The 24,148-nt window shown below is 42.5% G+C and overlaps 1 protein-coding gene across 9 annotated transcripts in view; it reads right to left on the bottom strand.

Moving 5' to 3' along the window:
- Positions 1–24,148, bottom strand: part of ERBIN (erbb2 interacting protein) — a 369,988-nt gene that overhangs the window by 245,779 nt on the left and 100,061 nt on the right. For 2 of the 9 annotated variants that reach the window (XM_063963271.1, XM_063963257.1), the window contains exon 3: positions 8,451–8,588. The exons of the other annotated variants lie outside the window; for them this stretch is intronic. The gene's annotated coding sequence lies outside the window, so the exon portion shown is untranslated. The remainder of the gene's footprint in view (positions 1–8,450; positions 8,589–24,148) is intronic. 9 annotated transcript variants of the gene reach the window in all.

The following is a 24,148-nucleotide window of genomic DNA, read 5'->3' as shown; positions in this document are numbered from 1 at the left end:
AGGGCTCGATCCAATTAGGTGCGATTCTGCAAGTTTCATGAAATGCGCATGCCTGAGAAATTCAGGATCCAATTAGAAAGGACTATTTGAGGAGTTACCCAAGGCGAGGGTGTGCAAATTGTCTAGAAAAAGCGACCTGGGAGAAGTACATGAAAAAGTGGGGAGACTTTACTGAACCCACAAAAAATGACAACTTCATTAGCAGAATTACATAGAAGACTGCTAGTGGGCAAAAGTAAAGCAACGGACTCTTAAAAGGTGTCAAATGATTTGTGCGTTTTTATTCAAGTAAAAAAAAATTACAAAAAGCTAAATAAATTAAAATTGCAAAAAAAAAAAAAAAAAGTAGAAAAAGGTTGATTTCAGGGTAATTTGGGCAACTTTAAATTCTTTCAAAGAAATGTTAAAACATTTTAAACAAATATTTTTCATTGAATAAGATTCTTCAATTAAATTTGGTGTATATAAAAAATTTGTAAGATTTGATTTTGGGGTAATTTGCAGCGATGCTTTTTTTAAGCATGACATGTCAAGCTAATTGAAAACTTCCAAATGCCTAATTAGTTATTAGGGGCATTGTCCAAGTGGTTCCGAAGTAAGTCCTGACATTTTTACCTTAAGATCGCAAGTTGGTTACATAAGAACGAAATACATTATTGCAATTATATAGTAACAAAGCGTTTACATTAGATCACAGCACTGCAAATAACGTATTTAAAGACAGTGGCCCTCATTCCGAGTTGATCGCTCGCAAGGCGATTTTAGCAGAGTTACACACGCTAAGCCGCCGCCTACTGGGAGTGAATCTTAGCTTCTTAAAATTGCGAACGATGTATTCGCAATATTGCGATTAAACACCTCGTAGCAGTTTCTGAGTAGCTTCAGACTTACTCGGCATCTGCGATCAGTTCAGTGCTTGTCGTTCCTGGTTTGACGTCACAAACACACCCAGCGTTCGCCCAGACACTCCTCCGTTTCTCCGACCACTCCTGCGTTTTTTCCGGAAACGGTAGCGTTTTGATCCACACGCCCATAAAACGCCGTGTTTCCGCCCAGTAACACCCATTTCCTGTCAATCACACTACGATCGCCGGAGCGAGGAAAAAGCCGTGAGTAAAAATACTATCTTCATTGTTAAATTACTTGGCGCAGTCGCAGTGCGAATATTGCGCATGCGTACTAAGCGGAATTTCACTGCGATGCGATGAAAATTACCGAGCGATCAACTCGGAATGAGGGCCAGTGTGCGATATTCATGTCTCAGAAATATCAGCAATAATATACAATTGCATCCAGTTCCTGCACAAAACATACAAGTGACTGGGTGCAATGCAGGAATGAATTGATCGGTGATATACATGATTAAAGTAAAAGATGAGAAAGTCATTACAATTGTAGAGCAAAATAAAATGCATCAGTTATCACTGAGGATTACTTTTACCAGTATGAATCAAATACTCTTATCTTAAAACTCACATACTTTCAATCCACAGTAATTATGTTAAGTTTTTACAAACAGAGCTGGTCACGCATAAGGGGAAAGGGTCAGCCAAAACTGCCTCAACATCATTCTGGCCATAAGTACAAAATTAAAGACAAACTTACCAGAAAGCAGCTGGAATCTAGGAGATTTCCATCAATTGTGCCAGAAAATCCAGGAAAGTCAAGGGGCAGAATTCAAATGTAATTTGCGCCGGCAGCTAGCAGATGCCGCCCGTTCAGGCGCGATCGGCTGCCTGTGCGGACATTTCAACTCGCACGCCCGGGGGTGTAAGCTAAAATGTGTAAAACGTGATATGTTTGGGCACCCAAACGGGGTTGCGCCCATTTGTTTAGTTGGGTTTAGCGGCTTTATGCTGCTAAACCCGATACTAATGGGCGCGATCAGTGCGATAATGGTAGTCAATTGAATATCGCCCCTGCGATCTCCTGTCACTTTGGACGGGATATCGTGGCGCGATAACAATTGACTTGCCCCCAATGACCACAGGATGTAGAAGCAAGCAGTCAGCAGTAGTGTTCACTCTAGGTGTCTTTCACAGGGCGTTGCGCCCTGCCGCTTTTTTAGACACCTGAATGCCGCCCTGCCCGTTTGTGTGCGCCCTCCCGCCCCGCACTTTGCTGCCGGACCCCGCCACGCCGCCGGACACATTACTGCAGTGTGATTACTGCAGTGTGCTTAATCACACTGTCCCCCTGCATGAGAGACAGAGACCTCCGCGGCCCGCCCCGTCCTGCCCGCCTCGTCCCACCCGTCCTTAGCGGTCAGCAGCCGCATCTCTCCTCCTCTGCGAGAGACAGGAGGGCTGGGTTTGCCTCTCCCGCCGAGGCAAACCCAGCCCTCCCTCCTCTGTGTGCATGGCCAGACATCCGCGGGCAGCCCCCACCTCCCACCAGCCAGTGCCACTGGCCAGCGTACCCACCTACCGTAGTGTGACCCTCAGCTGCCAGAGTGTGAGTAGATATACACTAAGTAATGTACATGTATTTTAATGCATTGCCATATCCTGCCCCCCCACCCCCTGCATGTGGCCCCATTTACCCCCAGGCTTTGTGTGTGGCACACTTTACCCCCCTCACCCTGGTTTGTGCCCCCCCCCCCCCCCCCCCCCGTGTGTGTATGACACCTTGTGCCCTCCTGCCCCCCTCCCCCAACCCCCTGTGTGTGGCCCCACTACCCCTTGTCTTATGTGTGTGCGGAACCATCTACCCCCCTCCTCCCATGTTGTGTGGCCCCCTGTGCCTGCTGCACTTTGAAAATATCTGAGTGCCTCTGCCTGGTTCCAGTATCCTGCATCTACAGGGTGTATATATATATATATATATATATATATATATATATATATATATATATATATATATATATATATATATATATATATATATATATATATAATATATATATATATATATATATATATATATATATATATAAACACGGTGACGCTGTCCGTCTGATTACTCTTGTCTCAAGTCTCGTGAGTGCCGCCTTACAGTGCTTGCCTATATTATATATACACACACATACAGTACCAGTCACAAGTTTTGTCACACTTTCTCACTGGAGTGAATGAGAAAGTGTGTCCAGACTTTTGCTTTTGACTGGTACTAATAAATATATATATATATATATATATATATCTCAGTAACGGCCGGCACTCTGTCCTGGATGTAGTAAGCGCCTTGGTGCCCTCCTTACCACTCGAAGAAGTGGAATATAGAGACGGAAGAGATTAGGCGGGACTCACAGGACTTTATATGAAGAAATTAATATCGAGGCAACTAGTGCCTAATTATCATCAACGTTTCAGTTTTATTTAAAAAAAAATATTAGTATCCTGAAGAAAGTTTTTTTTTTAAATAAAACTGAAACGTTGATGATAATTAGGCACTAGTTGCCTCGATATTAATTTCTTCATATTCAGTCCTGTGAGTCCCGCCCAATCTCTTCCGTCTCTCTTATATATATATATATATATATATATAAAATATATAAACTTTACATTTTAGTCCATGGGGGCACCCTGCTCTTTAGTGCCCCTGGCCTCCCAGAGCCTTAATCCAGCTCTGCATGGATCAGTGTGGTGGCCGTTTTCAACTAGCTCCGCGGTGTGTGAGGGGGGAACCAGCGCGATCAACTCCCGCAGCATCAGCCCCCGGTAAGTAAAAATGACAGAAAAAAAAGCGGAGATCAAAAATGTGCTCTACCTGGTGCAGTGTGTCTCAGTGCTCTCTACCTGGTGCAGTGTGTCTCAGTACTCTCTACCTGGTGCAATGTGTCTCAGTGCTCTCTACCTGGTGAAATGTTTCTCAGTGCTCTCTACCTGGTGCAATGTTTCTCAGTGCTCTCTACCTGGTGCAATGTTTCTCGGTGCTCTCTACCTGGTGCAATGTTTCTCGGTGCTCTCTACCTGGTGCAATGTTTCTCGGTGCTCTCTACCTGGTGCAATGTTTCTCGGTGCTCTCTACCTGGTGCAATGTTTCTCGGTGCTCTCTACCTGGTGCAATGTTTCTCGGTGCTCTCTACCTGGTGCAATGTTTCTCAGTGCTCTCTACCTGGTGCAATGTTTCTCAGTGCTCTCTACCTGGTGCAATATTTCTCAGTGCTCTCTACCTGGTGCAATGTTTCTCAGTGCTCTCTACCTGGTGCAATGTGTCTCAGTGCTCTCTAACTGGTGCAATGTGTCTCAATGCTCTTTACCTGGTGCAATGTGTATAGGAGGTTCTACCTGGTGCAGTGTGTATTAGCTGCACTACTGTGTGAAAAACAACGCCCCTAAATTTTTGCTGCGCGCCATGTCCATTCTTTAGCATGTGGGAATGGTGGGGCCAAGCATTATAGTATGTACCTAATTTTTCCCTTCTAACTGAAAAATGTGCCCTCCCGAATGAAAAATGTGCCCTCCCCGTGATCAGCACCCTGCCCTAAAAAAATCCTAGAGTGAACACTACAGCAGCCAACCATACTAGCTTTACTCCATGGCATGATGGTGTGCAACAAGGCATAGGAAACCAGAGCAGCAAGCCCGCAAGGGGCTTTCTAGCGCGTGCCCTGCTGCCGGCATCCCGGTGGCCAAGATGCCGCTGTCTATATAGAGACGGCCGATATCCCGTCCGCCGGTAATTCATATTGAACCCGAGCAACCTCATATACTCCTGGTATGACAAGTTCCTGAAACTATTACAGAAATACTGGAAGCTCCAATATGAATGTGTGGGTATGGAAAAACACAAACATCGCCCACAACACAAGACTGTTTTCCATATCATTCTAAAAAGAAGCCTTTACTGTCTGTGAATAGGAGAGATCCTCTGTCAGTCACTGGCGTGATCACAAAACACAGAGGAGTCTCTCTTACAGAATGCCTGTGAACTCCCAATGAACCCAGACTTAAAATACAGCTTCTTACTTCTTATTCTGCATGCATCTCTATTCATTTATTTATAGCCAAGCACCAGAACACTCCTATGACTGCTGAGCAAAGCAGTTACAAAGTTGAGATTGGCAGAATAGTGCCCATTTTACCCCCTTTGCAGACTAGCGTGTACTGGTTGGAGCTTGTTGAATTAATATTAATGTTATTAGTGATCAGGTTCCAAACCGTTTTTAATTTCTCAGAGAACTCACTAGGAGGAGCACACTGCACAATGCCACACCTAGGAGGACTTGTACTTATTTACAACCCTCTAGTAACCTACACTCAGTTCAGGACTACAAAGGTAAAAATACAAATAGAAACACTAATGGGGAGATGTATTCAAGCCGTCAACAGAGTGGAGAAGCGGAAAATTGGAAAAGTCGTAATTAGAAACCAATTTAGCTTCTACCTCTCACTTTATAGAACGCACTTGATAAATGGCAGCTGTAAGCAGGCTGGTTGGTATGGGCAATTGCCAACTCTTTAGAAGGCTTGATACATCTCCCCATATGCATGGAAGCGTATTTAAGCTACCATCAAAATGGACAACTGCCTCAGGTCGCCTAATGGTTGAACCAGCCCAAAATTACTAGAAGCAAGTAACAAAAATACATTAACCCCATGGTCTCCTACTAGAGACAGTGGTCTACACATTACAGAAAGCAATGTGAGCATCATAAGGAGAGTGTCACCCCTATCTGGAATGGAATGACCTACAGAAGGAATACCATCACTAAGGAATCTTTACTGTAGGGCATTTCCTTACAGTATTAGCGCCGACAGACCCATTGGTGATATTTCTGTAGGGTTATAAGTGGCGGTGGAGTCATAATGACACTGAAAAGATGAAGGGAGAGACGTATTAAGCCTTGGGAGAGAGATAAAGTGGAGAGAAAGAACCAGTCAGCATGTCTTTTCTGAAACAAAGCCTATAACATGGCAGTTCAGAAGCTGATTGGTTACTACTTTCTCTCTCTCCTAGGCTTTAATAAATCTCCACCACAAAGAGCTTGCTTATTTAAACTGTAACAAATATATCACTATGGGGGAGGGATATGTATCAAAGCTTGGAGAGAGATAAAGCACCAGCCAATCAGCTCCCAAATGCCACTTTACAGGATATGTTTGAAAAACGATGCTTAGGAACGGTTTGGTTTGTACTTACTCTCTCTCTCCACGATCTGATACATACCCCTCTATGAGTGTTGGTAATGATTAATCATTAATCAAATATGATATGCCGCATGCCTATATTCTGTATGCGCCCGTGGCTGTATCTGCAATCAAAACAGTACGCTACCATGTTTTCCTAGAATAGTGATGCAATTGCGGCAGCAACATCAACAAAAAAAGCCCGACGTCAACAAAGCTGCCTGTCAGCTCACGCCAGGCAACTCCTGCTACGTTGTGTATTGAGGCAAAATGTATGAGGATGCATCAATCTATTTACTATCTTCCACCCGGATACAGCTGCAGCTATGATCATATAACTTGGCAAGTAAACATTAGCACTACATAACAATACCCCTCTTATAGCTACATTTAAAATGAAATTACACACAAGTAATGGCTCCATTGCATGGTATATTAGAACATATAATTGTATATAGCTTCAGGCATGTTATTACTGCATATGTAAAATCAAGGACAGAAAAGTCTAGTTTTTGAGTTTGAGATGTTTCTTTAAAATTCCTGTCTCATTCATATAAAGGTTTCCTTTGCACAAGTATATAAATTGCTGAACTGTGTGATCAAACTTCATAGTGACCCCACTCCATGATTAAAAATAACCTCCCTTTCAGGGGTTCAGTATGAAATACCGTTGGACGGGATGCCGGACGTCCGAATACAGACAGCAGCATCCCGGCCACCAGTATGCCGGCAGCGGGGCGAGCGCTAGAAAGCCCCTTGCGGGCAAGGTGGCACGCTGCGCTCACCACATGTTATATTCTCCTTCTATGGGTGTCGTGGACACCCACAGAGGGAGAATAGCTTGTGGCGCCAATATTCAGGATTGCGGAGTAGGCATTGTGACCTCTGGGATCCTAACAAGCTGTATCGTAACCACTTCCCCCTTTCAGACATCATGAAGAACAGGGTGATTTTTAAAGCGGAGGGTGGGTAACAAAACCCACATGTGTAATTAAGAATTAACCCCACAGAAAGACTGGCATGGGCTAATGATCTGAAAAAGAAAATTTGGAGCATTATGCTGAATAAATGTACCTCAAATGTGTCCAAAATGCATCAGAACATTGAAAATGATTAGGACAGTGATGGTTGTAAATTAGAACAGAATAGTGAAACAGATTATTTCATTGCAATTATTGTTATTATTTTGTTTCTTTCAGTTTCTTATATAGCGCAACATATTCCGTTGCGTTTTACAATTGGAAACAGTGATAAGACAAACTGGGTAATAGCAGACAGACATAGCGGTGAGATCGATAATGTGCAATTAATATCATTTAGAAAATGTAAATGAAAACAATAAATTGCTTTGTAGTTTGCATTACATAACCATTAGACCCATTTGCTTGTATTTACTTGTTAGTTATACATTTTAGTGAACCAAATAATAAAATAAAAAAAAGATTAACATAACTGCAATGTAAGACATTACAATTTATTATAAGCGGTCCATAGACACGAGTATGACCTGTTTATTATGCAAGTAAACAGCCATATTATCCGTCTTTGGTCACATGAACATGGGCTGCTCTCTGTTTTAAACAGTAATGTCACATGGGAAGGAGAACAGCCGCCAAAATATCCCCAATTTTAAAGTCACAAAATTTGTTTTTGTGTTCACTCCTTTTAATTACACAGTAAGGAAAAAAGTTTAATTGGTGGAAAACACATTCTTACCCTTTGCGCAAGTTCAAAAATAGTCCTCAGCCAGCAATGAATTAGCATTTAGATATGTCTGTGGTTAAGTGGAACTAATAAATAACCATGAACAATTGGCAAGTTAGCTTGCCTTGTCCTTTGTAAATCCAAACATAGCCAAGGCAAAGGAGGAGGGGTGACAGGGTCTCATGTACGAGCGAGCGGCAATGTGCATGACTACACAGCAGAAATGTAGGTGGAGCAGCAGCTCTGTACGCACAAGTCAGGACTTTGGCCCTCTGACTCAAACATTTCTGACTCACAATACACAGGTTGACAATATAAATGGAGCACAGTGTTGGCTTACTAAAACAGGTCCCCATTTAAATATACATGATCTCAGCTAGTTATATATAAGGTCAAGAAAGTAATCACTGTACTTACTACATACAGGGGTTACAGGCTTTCTAGTGGCTAGGATACAGTAATTGTTGTTTAGTAATATTCTCATTATTAAACTGTATAACGTGTGTATATGTGGTTAGGTAAACAGCAATAAAATGCATTATGGCATGGGGGTAATACTAGAGGAACAGCAGAGCAGTCAAATATAAAACAGAGTGAACCAAACCAAAAGGGTTGATTCAAATAGCCCTGGAGCTGCTCACCCCACAGGTAAACGTGTACATATGCCGCACTTACAGGAGCTCTGAACTCTACGACTTGTTCACAGTGCTTTACAGAAATCTAGGAGACAGGGGCGCGTTGATGTGTTGCTGTGTGGGGTATCCGTGCACTTCCATCAGCACACACTGCCGCTCACAGCTAGATGGAGATAGCCTAGGTGAGGAAGATGATGCAAACAGGTCAGGTGATCCAGAGGTCAAAGCCAGATAACAGGTAACAAACAGATTAACATGGAATGGGTTACAACAGTGGTTCCCAAACCACAGTCCTCAAGGCACCTTGACGGTCCAAGTTTCCAGGATATCCATGCATGAGCATACAGTAGGTGGCTTAAATTAGTAACTCAAGTCAATTTGCAAAGTATCTTGAGGACAAAGTTTGGGAACCACTGGGTTACAAGACAATACCTGTGGCGGGATGTAATGAAGTCCGAGATCGCCAGAGGTGATTGATGCCGGACAATCTCTGACTTTTTTTTTTTTTAATAAAGGGACAGTCCCTTACCAGGCAAAACCAAGCCTTGTAAGTTTTGACTGGCCATTTAAAAAAACTTCACTTCATTACATCCTACCCTTGGCGTCTGAAGCAGGTAAGTTATTTTTGGTAGACTTCTACCAACTCCACAAGGCAAACTAGTGTGCCAGGACGTAGGATCCAAACATACTGGAGCAGGAAACTGAACCAGAAACAGGCATGGGTTCTCCACCAGATGATAAATGGTTATATAATGTACAGTACCATGGATGGGGGAAGAATATGGACTGTAATAAAAAAAATGAGGGACAACTGCTCAATGAGCCAGCAAACTCCCATCAAAAAAGGGTTTGATGAAAGGCGGGAAGTTTCTGGAAATAAGTAACATGACTGACACTGCAAGGTGTGCAAAGCCTGAAGCTTTGTCAGTTCTGCTGATATAAAACAGAAAATTGCAGAAACACATTTAAAATAATATGGGATGTATATGTGACCCTATAAAATGTACGTAACCAAGGTAGCGAAATACAGAGCAGCCTTTAAAACTTATAGCCAAGTGTATGGTTTTCTTCAATATAATTAATGGAGGATGACAGGATCTGCAAGGGAAAAAAAATTTAATAAATAGGGCCAAGCTGTCACACAGCTAGAATGTCACAGCTCTGCAAGCATTTGTTACATTGTAACTTGTTATGCAATCAGGTTGACTGAAGCCAGCCATGACGGGTGTGGGCTTACATTCTGAGCATACTGCAACTATATAGAGATTAAAAAATTCTAGAGGTGGAATGCTTAGTAAAGAGGAGACTCAATTGGGTGATCGAAGTAATGGGCACCAGACAGACCTACCAATTGTTGATCACACCGGGAGCCCACTATTTACTGCACTCGTCACGCCCAACAGCATGACAAAGTACTGGTTAGCACACCCAAAACACCCGCTTTTTGCAGATTTCTGCTTGCTAACCTCAGGAGGGTGCAAGCACAAATGTGGGCACCTGTGGCATTTGCAACAGTTGGTGGAACCTTGAATAGCACGTCAGGAGCTGCAACCCATATTAAAACAATTGAATCGCCACCAAAATGTTAATTTAGAGGGCTTCCACAGAAAATAGGTGAGGCTTAGCTGAAGTTGATCACTGACTAGTACCTTTGGTCATCAGTAAGATGTGGCAATCAACAACTGCAACAAAATAGTACATGGTCTTGTATTCCTACATCTGTCATCACGTACGAGTGACGCAAACTACCTGCCTAAAATAAATTATGCATAAACTAAGCTTAGAACACTGGAGGCAGATATCTGATCTGACAAGCACTTGGGGAGCTCAGCTTTAACTGGCGACACAGATGTCATTAAACTGTACACCAGAAAACATTCCGTCCACAATTTCTCTAATGCACACTCATGTACAGAGGATAACAAGACTCCAGCTAAAAAATAGTATTTCCAAATTCTAGTCTTTTATTTGTGATCCTTATAATCGGACACTTTCTAGTGACCCTGCAGGCCTGACACCATACCGCAAGCGTATGATGGAACTTTACCATGTATTTAAAAAGGCTGGACGAAAGAATAAATGCAGGTAATCTAGACATTAGCCTAATATTTTAAAGAAACCCAGCTGTCCATATTCCCATGAATGGAATGAAAGAACAGTCATTAGATAAACACAACCCAGTATCTCAGCTCTTATGTCGGCAGTGGACACTGCTAATAATGTGATGTCTACACAGGGCTGGAAACTGGAAAGCAAAACCTACTGGTGGCTGCAAATATATTAGCAGCTGAATTAAGCAATGGAAAGTCACACACTTCAACCTGAATGCCTTAAGGTAGAAAATCAGCACAGAGTTCCCGGCTGAGGCTGCTAAGTTATGTATACAAGTGTGCAACTATCCTATCCATATACAGAAGCAGATAATCAGCCATCCGCGGGGAGAATTCAGCTTAAAATACCTATACTGACAGTAAGACAGTAAAAGGACAGAGACATCATTCTGACAGTTCAACGCTTGCTCACAGCAATTTCCCTAGAACCAAATGAACCCGTGACACAGGCTTCTGATCTTCTGTCACTCACAAATAAATATATAATGGCTTTCATTCTCATTATGTTAAATGCAGACATGTACCATCTGCCAAGCAGACATGATCTGTTTCTCCAGCATTATCTCATTACACTTCACGAGACTAATGTTACCGTTTAAATCTCATCGCTTCAGCCAATTTATAAACATTAAACCTTGGCATGATTTCAGACTTTCCAGGTACCTGGTTTAGAAAAAACAGTGGAAAGGGAAATAATGCGCTGAGAGCCCCCACAAGGGATCTGAGGGCTGCGCAACTGTTAAGGTACGGTCAGGGCTGGCACAGCGTAAGTACACAACAAAGCAGACTCATGGGTTGTCTGGCCACTGGCTCATAAAGAGACTACCAAAACAATACTTACTTAGTAACATAGTAACATAGGGGTCGATTCTATTCGGCAACTTAAGAATAGCGCCGGGAATTAGCTCCCGGCGCTATTCAATTCAGCTCCAGTTAAGTCGGCGATGCCCCGTTCTCGCCGACTAAACAGGTTGAATTGTCGGGAGAACGGACATTCTCCGACTTAACTCCCCGGCGCGAGGCTGATTCCCGACAGAATCAGCCTCGCGCCGGCCGCGAAGCAGCACTCTTGTCGGGTTTCTTCTCTCATCCCCCGGGGATGAGAGAAGAATTACCGACAATTGCGGGTCACTAGCAGCTGAATTGAATCGCGTCGGGAGCTAATTCCCGGCGCTATTCTTAAGTTGCCGAATTGAATCGACCCCATAGTATCTAAGGTTGAAAAAAAGACAATTGTCCATCGAGTTCAACCTATTTGTGGTCTCCTATGCACGATTATTTTGTATAAAATTTTGACTGATGCTGATGTCTGCCGTTACATTTTATCCCGCTTTTTTATAATAACCATAGTGCGTGACTATGCCCCGTAACCCTGTATATCCTTATCCATTAGGAATTTATCTAACCCATTCTTAAAGGTATTGACTGAGTCGGCCATTACAACTCCCTCAGGCAGGGAATTCCAAACATGTATCGTCCTTACCGTAAAAAAGCCTTTACGCCGTATTGTAATAACATTTTAAAGGTGTACATTAAGCAGCGAACAGGATGTGCTGTTAATTCAGTGACGGTATAAAAAAAAATCAAGAGGGAAACAGGTAAAACAACAACAAATAAGGGAATTTGCAATGAATCACTATTGCTGACTGGTTTAGGGCATTGTCCTGCCACTGTTTGTACATTGTCAGTAATGAAATATCAGGTCTGCAAGCTTGTTATTTGTGCTAACCAATTCTCAGCAGCTTACGGCAACCGTTACAGCTTTGTTGCTTGGTACAGTCTCCCATATACGAAATACAAATTAGAAATAATTTTTTGAGGGCACAAACTTTAATGCATTATGTGTTTATGCTTAAGTCCCAGGCCCAAGATATCTCATTATGTTGTGAAAATATTCCACAATGCGGAAAAATCCAATATCCAAAATACTTCTGGCACCATGTATTCTGGATATGGGAGACTCAGCCTGTATATGTATTTGTCAGAATAATTTACTAACTCGGGGGTTGGGTATGCCTGACCGGCGGCCGCCAGAATGCCAGCAGGGGGCGAGCTCGTTGACTTGTTGCGCTCGCCACAGGTTCTATTCCCACTCTATGGTGTTGTGGACACCCAAGAGTGGTAATAGCCCTCGGCCCCCTGCCGGCATTCTGGCAGCCAGGATACCGGCATGGCTACGCTGGCTACTGGCCGACGGAATAGTTAACTACATCCCGTAGAAAAGTGCTGTTCTCTGTGCAGTGATGTGTGCAAAGGATTACTGCATTACCTTTATGTGAAACTAAAACACAAATCCCTGATATTGATGTTTTATTTACATATGTTGTTATTAAAATGCACATTAGAGTGGAAATGTGTGTAACAAGTAATAATATAGGTTTCAGATTTATGCACAGTAAAATTCACTCATTACAGTTGAACTGTAAGTTGCTGTTTTCCTGTTTTGATTATTTATGTACTCTGTAATTGGGCGCTGCGGAACCCTTGTGGCACCATATAAATAAAGTATAATAATAATAACGTCTACAAATCTAGAGCAGTGAATGTGAGTTCATTAATAGACATGTACACGCCAACTGCACGTGTGTGCCTGCACATTTACCCTTTTATGTGAAAACACACATACACTGAGTTACTGTGCAGAAAATATTTCTAGATTTATCAATGACTGAAAAGATACTATTGATGCCGTGTTCCATAACTGTACTACACCCGGATCGCATGTATGTACAACAGCAGATCAATCCTGAGAGGGAAGGGTGTTACAGAGTTGGAGGTTGGAAGCATGATGAATGCACACAATGATCACTGCAGACACCATGGAGGGGAGGAAAAAAACATACCGGCTATAGAAATCAATGCAGCTAATTTGCTTTTTTTCCTTACTATGCAATAATAACCAGGGGAAGCGCCTAAGAAGCAACAGTGAGGGGGAAAGAAAATATCTGAATGACAAAATAAATCAAAATCCGTTGCGCCCAAGGTCAAATTGTAAAAAAGAAAATGTTTACATATAAAATCTCAGCAGCAGGTGAACCAGGGGTTATGCCCCGGATCTCAGCAGTGATTATGGCAATCAAAGAACTTTATTAGTACACGAACTGAATGACACCCTAGAAACTGCCCACTGAATTACAGAAGACATCAAAGCTTGGAGAGAGATAACAGTGTGAGAGATAAGATACTAACAAATCAGATCCTAATCCTAATTTACATGTTACAGGCTGTGTTTGAAAAATGACAGGAGCTGATTGGTTGGTAGTTTATCTCTCACAATTTTATCTTTTGCCAATTTTTGATAAATATCCCCCTTATACCCCTTTCACATCGCACAAATAACCCGGTACCGACACGGCATATTGCCGTGTCGAACCGGGTCAGTGTGCGATGTGAAAGCACACTGGGCGATTTAGCGGGTCGCCTGACCCGGTAAATCAACCCGGTAAAAAAGAAGGGTTTTACCCGGGTTGATTACCGGGTCAGGTGCGGTGTGAATGGGAGCCGTGTCGATGCGACACGGTTCCCATTCACAAGATAGGGAGAGGCGGCGCTGGAGATGAGCTCATCTCCCGACGACGCCCCCACCCCCGCCCCTGCTGCTGCTGCGGCCTCTGTTGTCATGGCAACCGACCCGGTATATTGCCGGGTCGGGAAGCCTGCAACGGAGCGCAAATGCCGGATCCCACCCGGTAAGTACACGTTTGTCTTACCGGGTAGGACCCGGCATTTGCGGTGTGAATGCAGCACTAGAGAGATACTGTAAAGTGGAGTAGTTGCCCAAATGGTAGATAACTGACAGAAGTGGATTGGTTGTTTTGGCCACCGTCTCCACCTGCTCTCTCTCCCAGGATTAATAGATCGGGATAACCCCGCAGAACTTTGCTGAAAGAGGAAAGGGGGCAGGTGCGTGGTCAAATATGCAGTAATTAGCAGTATTTTGCATCTGTACACAATTTCTTTAAATCTACGAGGATTATAGTTATGGTACAATTCACATATTTAACAGTGTTTATACTATGGTCACAGTAATAAAATGAGACTGGGTAATAACAGACAAAAGACAAAAAGTAGGAGACAACATATTCCTTTTTATATGCTAGAGGTAAACTCAGGATTTCAGGGGTTTCCACATACGTCCTTCTGAAGAAACCTTCGCTCACTGCCGGCCTAAGAGCCACATTCGTCGCTCTGTCATTAGCAGGGCTCCTGCCTTTTGCTGAATGTGGGGTTGTATATTTATGTAAGAGGGAGAACATCACACACTACCACGACATAAAATTATCAGCTACACTAATAATATATTCACTATACTATGCTACTGCTACATATAATAACACCTCCACCACATGCTATCTACATACACTACAAACAATTGCATCCTGCTGCTAAATATACTACACGCACATGTGCAAGCCACATACCATAATCGATCACATACCAATATTATGTGCTCTACCATATTCTTCTGCTACGTACATATTTATCGCACCCCCGATCTGCCGCCTAAAGTGACGGGAGATCGCGGGTCGATATTCAAATGCCCCGACATTAGAATAGCTGCCGGCGGGCGAGATCACGGGTGGGAGGGGGGTGAGTCATTTGAATCCAGCCCATAGGCTGGTTCAAATGTCTTACCCCGCGGCTACCACCAGGGGGTGCAAAACGGAGCAATTCAATTGTTGCTTCATTTAGGCGCCCAGAAGGCAGTGGGCTGACATTTTTTTATCGCAGCCTCCTGAGGTGCGAGAAAAATGTGTTTGAATTTTGGTGTCTAAACGGGTTTGGGATTGGACACCTAAAGTAGGGAGTTTAGATGAGTTTAGCCATTTTAAGCTAAATTGGCACGACATGCATGGGCGCCCAAAGACAATTGAACTGCGACAATTGTTTGGGCATCTAAAAAGTCCCATTTAGACGGGATGTTTAGACAAAACAATTGAATAGGAGTAGGACCTATACAACACCACTCATTACTATGAACACACTAAATAAGCACAATAACCATACAGGGGGAAATAAAATTTTGCCCGAAAAAAACAGGTTTTAGTGCAATTTTTTACCACATTGTTTTATCAGCTAATTCAACTGCAGCCCGTTTTTTTTTTGCCAGAAAGAAAATCCTGTTTTTGGGGTGAAAACACACAGGATCCAGGATAAGTTCCCGGCACCAAATAATTTACTGTGTCTAACTGAATTTCCTCCACAACAGCCAGCTGAAGCAACTCACACTGCTGACCACAATTCACTTTATTCAGCTGCATTGAAACTTCAGAACATGACCCCTATGTTGGTGGAATTGGTGAAGTGTCTTGTGGAGAAGAGGAATCTATGATTTGTTAGTTTGTCCATCTCCTAATGCTGATGAACTTATATAACCCCACACATTGACTGATAAATCCCTATATTGGGGAACTGGTGAAGTGTCTTGTGGAAAAGTGGAGACTGTGATTTATTGATCCGTCTATCTCCAAGCGCCGATGAACATATATGACCCTATAGACTGATCGATAAGTAAGAATATCCACCTTAACCCAGGGAGCGCACCACAGCAAAAACAAAGAAACATTTCCACAACAGAGATGCTTCTTGCCTGTAGCTGTAATGAAGGAAGTGCGCTTACAGCCCTCAGAAACCTCTTCTAACGCAGCCTCAAGGGGCAGACAGGAAACTGCAGGCTAATTTGGCATTAGGAGTGGGCATAAGCGGAAACACTGACAATGATAGCGAATTACAAAAAATTCTCAGCTGCTAGAAGCAGACTGGAGTTAGGGTTTCTGGGCAGCACAGACCATCCATAACAGTATTCTTCCTGACATGGTAAATGCAACTTGATAACACTGTCCAGACTCAGACAGACTGTCTTATCTATGATACTTCATTAAAGTCCTATACGGAATATTAACTGTGTACTGTAAGAAGTAAAAACAGGCACATATACTACCTGTTGGCGCGAACACAAAATCTACACATGCACAGTAGGAGCGATCACCAAGAAAATGTTGCAGACTTCAGGTTCCCAGAGATCAACACATAAGCAGCAGACTCTAGCATGGTGCCAAAGTCTACCAGGCGTATGCACCGGAGAGATGGGGGCTGTACATGGACATGGGTCCTCTCCTCTCTTAATCCGCCCAAGTGCGAGTGTCTGTTAATTGAATCAGTGACGGATATTACAAGACTCATTTGGGCCAATTCAATTGTTGCCGGCGCCCCCTGCTGGGTGTCTATGCTAATGGGCATCAATCGGAGCTACTCAACTGTTTCTTTGATAGACGCCCATTAGTAGTTAACGTGCCTGACAGCTCCAGGTTAGCCGCGGTCAAAGCGGCTAAACCCATCTAAAGGGCTTGATTGGGCATACAAAGTCCAAGTTTGGGTGCTTTGGACACTCTAAACTATGGACTTTAACACATTTTTTCTCGCACCTCTGGAGGCTGAGAGACAAATGTGACTGCCATGGCTATGGGGCCTCTATCGGAGGAACAACTGAATAGCTGCGATAGATCCCATTAGCATAGACACCCACCAAAGGGGCGCCGGGAACAACTGAATCAACCCCAATACTCTATGACAGAGATTTTCAACCTCTTACAACTGGCGGCACACTGAACAAGATTTAAATATTGCCAAGGCACATTCAAATATAATGGTGATGCATGGTGCAGTTGCGTGTCCTAGGATGTCATGTCGCAGCTTCTCCATAGGTAACGCCTGAGCCACATCTGAGAAAGCCAGAAGAGCCCAACACTGCCCGGGCCCAAAATTAGAGCTGGCTCTGCAACCACTAATCCCACCAGTATTGATCGTTGCAGGGCCTCAGTAGCGGCAAAGTACTGACGGTCCTGGCTGTGCTTCTATGGCGGCACACCTGGAGACTGCTCAGGGCACACTAGTGTACCACGGCACAGTGGTTGAAAAACACTGCTCTATGATATTGGAATGGCATTGGGAAACAACCATAAATTCTGCAGAGCTGTCTCCTGATACTCTATTTAAGCTATCACACATCACACCCAGAGATAGTTGTTATGGATATATTCAAATCTATAGGTTTTACACTCACAACAGTCTTTGCTACAGTTAAACATTGTTACATTACTTACTGGTGAGCAGGAAGCTGGTGGAAGAAGGGATCTTAAGCTGGGCTGTCTTTGTAATGGAGACTGAATGTTTTTTTGTATTTCCTTTTATTTTCTCAACAAGTTTCCACATTAACATCAGCAGGTTGTGGCAAACATTGCCTTTAGTGTTTACCTTAGAATAATATGCTTGTTAAATAAAATTAAAAAATATGTGTTTTAATCTTATCATGTACACACACACATGCAATAAACATGCTTTCAGACCAAATATATCCTATGACACCCATATAACTCAGGAATGCAGATTAGATGATTGATGAAAGACTTTCAGTCCTGTGGTGGAGGATACACATACCAATTCAAATAAAAATAAATCTAGAAAAAAGAGAAGAAAAGAAAGGAAAGGAAAGGAAAGAAAAGGAAAGGAAAGGAAAGGAAAGGAAAGGAAAGGAAAGGAAAGGAAAGGAAAGGAAAGGAAAGGAAAGGAAAGGAAAGGAAAGGAAAGGAAAGGAAAGGAAAGGAAAGGAAAGGAAAGGAAAGGAAAGGAAAGGAAAGGAAAGGAAAGGAAAAGAAAAGAAAAGAAAAGAAAAGAAAAGAAAAGAAAAGAAAAGAAAAGAAAAGAAAAGAAAAGAAAAGAAAAGAAAAGAAAAGAAAAGAAAAGAAAAAAGAAAAAGAAAAAGAAAAAGAAAAAGAAAAAGAAAAAGAAAAAGAAAAAGAAAAAGAAAAAGAAAAAGAAAGGAAAAGGAAAAGGAAAAGGAAAAGGAAAAGGAAAGAAAGAAAGAAAGAAAAGAAAGCAGCATGGACCAGGTCACAGACCGAGGAAGTCACCAAGTATATATATATATATAATCTGCGTATTCATGACAGAAAGTTGCCCCATCAACCAATCAGCAGCTCTGTATAATTTTATAGTATGCAAATTATAGATGTTACTTCAGTGCTGATTGGTTGCCATGGGCACTTCTCCACTGGCTCACTTCTCCACTCATATCACTGCTTAGCAAATGACCCCCACAGTCTGTAAATACTTTTTGGTAAATACTAAAGGTTTATCTGATTATGGATTCATTGGATGTTCTACTAACAAGACCGATGTGCATCTCCCCATCTGCTTAAATGATAAATAAACCTTCTGGAAAGGGGGTTTCATTTGCGTGGAATGTGTCCTACGAGAACAGCAGACACCTTTTACGTTACGATCTCATTCTTTGGGGTCGATTCAATTCGGCAACAGATGAATAGCGCCGGGAATTAGCTCCCGACGCTATTCAATTCAGCTAAAGTTAAGTTGGCGAATGCCCGTTTTCGCAGACTTAACAGGTAGTTTTGTTGGGAGAACGGGCATTCTCCGACTTAACTAACCGCGGTGATGCTGATCCCCGTCAGAATCAGCCTCGCGCTGGCCTCGTGGCAGGTCTTTTGTCGGTTTTCTTCTCTCACCCCCCGGGGGTGAGAGAAGAATTCCTGACAATTGCGAGTAACTAGTCGCTGATTTGAATAGCATCGGGAGCTAATTCCCGGCGCTATTCATCTGTTGCCGAATTGAATTGACCCCTTTGTGTGTGGGAATGTTGGAAGTGATCTACGCGCAGAGCCAAAAGATATTCGCAGTTAGCGGTTCTGGCCATCACTAAATAAAAGCCGGGGGAATCAAATGAATCGCCACTCGGAGTGTAAACCTGATAAAACGGACTAAAATAGGGGAAGAACAATTATTCAAAAGGAGCCTTTAAGGGCTGAACAAAGTACAGAAGTAGAATCATTTCATTGCTGTCTGCAGGCAGCATCTTCATCAGATATGCTTCACTTAGCCTGTGACAGGGCTCTGAGATCCGCTAACATGCGGAGCAAAACCAGGAAGACGTAGGCTAAGTATTTAAAAAACAAACACTGAAATAAGGATTTTCACACACACAAGGAGTTACAGAAATAATGTATTTACAGATTACTATGCGCATTACAGATCAATGCAGTACAAACATAAGTGAGAATGAGACCGACTCAAGATCGAGGAAATCTTGAATAAAGCAGCCAGTTAAATATACAGTATTGTGGTTTGATGCAAACCAAGATAAGCGATATGTAATGTAGGGGCTTCAACAATATAACATAACCCATGTGCTGCAAATCCAAGACTAGGGATCCCAAGATGATATAACAAAAAAGGAAAATTGATTGCACACAGTTCCAACTGAATAAGCATAATGCGATTCTATTCCGCTATCGCATCATAAATGACTGGAGAGCACCTGTGCACAATTAAAATGTTTCTATTTATGTGACAATAATACACCTATCTGTAAGATCTTCATCACAAAGGACACAAATGTGAAGTTACTGAAGAGCTGCGAACCAGGGGGTGGATATAACAAATTTCAAAGCCACTTGATATATACCAGGGCACAAAAGAAAATGTCACCACTATAAGCTGGTCTAGAACAGACTGTCCTCCTTTCCGCAGCATCTGTGCCTGCGAAGAGCACCTGCCTATGACAGTGCATGCTGGCACTGTTACAGCAGCCAATGGCAAAGATTGGAGACAGTGTTCAATGCTCAAGCAATTTACAAGTACATGCTTTTTTTTTGGAGGGGGACAAAAATAAATTGAAAGGATAATTCACATGAAATCTCATACCAATGGGGGAATCTCATAGCGACTAGAGAAAGATTCCAGCATCTGATGAGACACAGAATTAAACTTGTTGGTCTTAAGAGTAGGCACTATGTTTGGCACAAGCATAACTACAGTGAAGAATGGTGGCAGGGGCATAACTGGCATTACGTGGCTGTACAATAATAGGGGAATTCAACCACAGACGAAGAGTGCAAATTTCCGTTGACGTGCCATTGAAATTCCAGCAGCAGCACTGCATCTCGCACCCTTCGCCCACCCAGCTGATTCCTAAATTCACTCAAAAGTGCTCGCTGCCTATGGGGTAGCACACAGTTTTGTGCGAGACTAGGATATTGTGCCGCTGCTGACGCGCTGATTTGGCAGAGCGAAATCATTTATCTGTACCTGAATTCCCCCATAAATATCAGGAGCAATTCGTAAACCTAACAGTACGAAGAATAGACTTATTTAACAGTTAGTGGATACTATAAGGCAGGAAGTATTTTTCTGAGTAGAATTCTAAAGGAGCCAATGCAATTCTGTAGGAATTTAAAAGGGTGAAATTACAGTTTAAAAATATCCCACATTGGGGGGACTTCAATTGCAACACGTGCCCCATGCTGGGCGTCTATAGTAATGGACTTCTAACAGAGAAATTCAATTGTTGCTCTCATCAGGCGCTCATTAGCTGCGGAAGTCCCTTTTTTTCCTCGCAGCCTCTGGAGGTGCATGAAAAAAATGTGTGAAAAGTCTAGTTTGGCCGACCAAACCCAGCCTTTAGAAACCCAATACAGATCTTTAGACTCTTTCAGCTATGTTAAACGCTAATGGACGTCTGATCAGAGCAACAATTGAATTGCTCTGATAGGCATCCATTACTAGACAGCCAGCAGAGAGTATGCAGCACAACTGAATTCCCCCCATTGAGACTAATTTTCATGAAGTGTGCTCCTATGATTCTTGTAATTGAATTGTAAAAGTATATTCGCAAGGATTGCAACGATATAGCCCACGACCTGGAAAAAGTGCATGAAAGAGTTGGAAAATCACCTCAATTAAGATATAAGAATATTCGAAGGTTGTTAGCGTCTATAAGCCCAGTACTGGATGTACTTAAAAGGTGTCAAGTGGTTGATTTTTATAACATATTTAAGTGATATATGACACAAAAAAAAAAAAACTGCCAGCAAATGTTTTCCAGCAAAAGGGGCAATTTCATTGTTTTTCTCCTACTCCTACCACTATGGTGCGCAAAATAGAGCAATTCAATTGTTGCTCCAGTTAGATGCCAGTTAGCTAATGGGGTGAAATTTCTTCTAGCCGCATCCTGAGGGGCGAGAAGAAATGTGTGAAGTCCGTGGTTTGGCCTCCCTAACATGACTTTAGATGGGATTAGCCGCTATTCGTCTATTTGGGTGCTATTAGTGCGATAAAAAATAATAATTGAATTTCGATTCTCGATCTACTGTCAACTTTATAAGGGAGATCAAATTTGCAAAAAAAAACTAATTAATCGCACACAAAAAATTGGGTCAATTCTATTCGGCAACCAAAGAATAGCGCCGGGAATTAGCTCCCGACGCTATTCAATTCTGCTACTAGTTGCCCGCAATTGTCGGGAATTCTTCTCTCATCCCCGGGGGATGAGAGAAGAAACCCGACAAAAGTGCTGCCTCGCGGCCGGCGCGAGGCTGATTCTGTCGGGAATCAGCCTCGCGCCGGGTAGTTAAGTCGGAGAATGCCCGTTCTCCCGACAAAACTACCTGTTAAGTCGGCGAGAACGGGACATCGCCGACTTAACTTTAGCTGAATTGAATAGCGTCGGGAGCTAATTCCCGGCGCTATTCTTTAGTTGCCGAATAGAATTGACCCCAAAGTTTTTATAGTCATTTGGGGTACAGAAAAATGTCTGTAATGTGATTTTTCAGTTTTTAGACAAATTTGCAAAATAATGGAAAAAACATTAATCTCCAATCTTCAAGGCCAAAAATAACTTTTTCAACAATACAACAACTAAATTTACACATCCCAACATCATGTAATCCATTTCCTCATCTGACAAGTGTTTATTGGCCATATTATACAATTAGAGGTATCTACCAGAGGTTCTATACTGTGTTTCAATATTTTTACCTCTACAATAAGGACTTTCACCACCTTTTACCCTGCTATGAAGGGTGCGAGAAAAAAAATCCTGGTTTTGCTCTGACAACGGCCTGGGAGTTTGTCATTAAATTGCAAAAAAATGCAGAGACGAAATTTTCCCTGCAAATTCATTTTGTGCTAACAAATTCTGGACACAACAAGCAGAATTGAATCATCCCCTAAGAAACCACAAAACATCCGAGATTATATCCCGACATCTACCATTACAATACTTTGTTTTACATTTCTAAACATACTGTATTGTATGGTTGTTGTAACAAAATAAAAAAAATTTCCAATAAAACCAAATACAAATAAACGTTGCATTTTAAAGGAGACAGACGTTGTGGCTTCTTAAATATTAATAATAAAAAACAAACCATAAAAAGAAACACATTTGGCCCGTTCGTCATCTATGGATGTGATCAGAATGAGAACAGAGCCATGAATGGGAACACCACTGCACAGAAAATACTTGCTAAACACAGGAATGAAACTGTAGCAACTAGCAACGGGCACCAATGGCAAACACTGAAATAAGCCATCTTTCAACAGCGATGGCAGTAGTGACTTTTACACAAAGTGCTAAAGGTAAAGACAAATCATAAGCACAGAAATTGGCTCGTAAAAGGTCAACTTAGCCTAAATAAAAAAATAAAAAAAATAACGACAACTTTAAATTATACATATGAAGCATCAAGATGTATTTCAATGTTCACTAACTACCCAATAAAGCTTTGTTACATACTAAAAAGGTCATGGAAAACGTCCCATTAACCCCCTACTGAAAACCAATGCAGCTACATACTACAGATCAAAGACACTGTCTTAAGTGACATCCTTTTAAAAGGGCGAGATGTTCAAAACCTCCTGTGCGAAACAAGCAATCTACACAGCGTATTGCAACTGCGTCCCCAACTAATACTGTTATCACAATAAGTTCACTTTAAATAAGATTTTACTTACCGATAAATCTATTTCTCGTAGTCCGTAGTGGATGCTGGGGACTCCGTCAGGACCATGGGGATTAGCGGCTCCGCAGGAGACAGGGCACAAAAATAAAGCTTTAGGATCAGGTGGTGTGCACTGGCTCCTCCCCCTATGACCCTCCTCCAAGCCTCAGTTAGGATACTGTGCCCGGACGAGCGTACACAATAAGGAAGGATTTTGAATCCCGGGTAAGACTCATACCAGCCACACCAATCACACCGTACAACTTGTGATCTGAACCCAGTTAACAGTATGACAACGTAGGAGCCTCTGAACAGACGGCTCACAACAATAACAACCCGATTTCTTTGTAACAATAACTATGTACAAGTATTGCAGACAATCCGCACTTGGGATGGGCGCCCAGCATCCACTACGGACTACGAGAAATAGATTTATCGGTAAGTAAAATCTTATTTTCTCTAACGTCCTAGTGGATGCTGGGGACTCCGTCAGGACCATGGGGATTATACCAAAGCTCCCAAACGGGCGGGAGAGTGCGGATGACTCTGCAGCACCGAATGAGAGAACTCCAGGTCCTCTTTAGCCAGGGTATCAAATTTGTAGAATTTTACAAACGTGTTCTCCCCCGACCACGTAGCTGCTCGGCAGAGTTGTAATGCCGAGACCCCTCGGGCAGCCGCCCAGGATGAGCCCACCTTCCTTGTGGAATGGGCCTTGACAGATTTAGGCTGTGGCAGGCCTGCCACAGAATGTGCAAGTTGAATTGTGCTACAAATCCAACGAGCAATCGTCTGCTTAGAAGCAGGAGCACCCAGCTTGTTGGGTGCATACA

The sequence above is a fragment of the Pseudophryne corroboree genome, chromosome 1 (genome assembly GCF_028390025.1).
Source record: "Pseudophryne corroboree isolate aPseCor3 chromosome 1, aPseCor3.hap2, whole genome shotgun sequence".
In the NCBI taxonomy this organism is placed as follows: Eukaryota; Metazoa; Chordata; class Amphibia; order Anura; family Myobatrachidae; genus Pseudophryne; species Pseudophryne corroboree.
This window is presented reverse-complemented; position numbering and strand designations above follow the sequence as displayed.